Source organism: Periplaneta americana, chromosome 16 (genome assembly GCF_040183065.1).
Source record: "Periplaneta americana isolate PAMFEO1 chromosome 16, P.americana_PAMFEO1_priV1, whole genome shotgun sequence".
NCBI lineage: Eukaryota > Metazoa > Arthropoda > Insecta > Blattodea > Blattidae > Periplaneta > Periplaneta americana.
In genome coordinates, this window is record NC_091132.1 from 19,765,448 (window position 1) to 19,765,796 (window position 349).

Below are 349 nucleotides of genomic sequence, written 5' to 3' on the forward strand. Positions count from 1 at the left end.
CTCCGGCGCCGGGATTTGAACCCGGGTTTTCAGCTCTATGTGCTGATGCTTTATCCACTAAGCCACACCGGATACAACCCCGGTGCCAGACAGAACTGTCTCTGATTGAGTTCCAACTCTTGGGTTCCCTCTAGTGGCCGCCCTCTGCACTACGTCATAGATGTCTATGAACATAGGACCGAAGTCCACACATGTGCTGAGGTGCACTCGGAGAGAATTTTTCTCCGTTCCATTACTCTTTCATCGTATGATGACGCAGAATATCTGCATGGAAATATCATATGTACTTCGGTACATTGTAATAATATATATATGATATGCGTAAATCACGAAGTGATTTAAGACGGCG

The 349-nt window shown here is 46.1% G+C and overlaps 1 non-coding gene across 1 annotated transcript; it reads right to left on the reverse strand.

Annotated features, from left to right (window-relative positions):
- On the reverse strand, window positions 1–72 carry TRNAY-AUA (transfer RNA tyrosine (anticodon AUA)). Its single transcript has one exon. It is a non-coding gene; the product is annotated as a tRNA-Tyr (tRNA).
- Window positions 73–349: the final 277 nt, after the last annotated feature.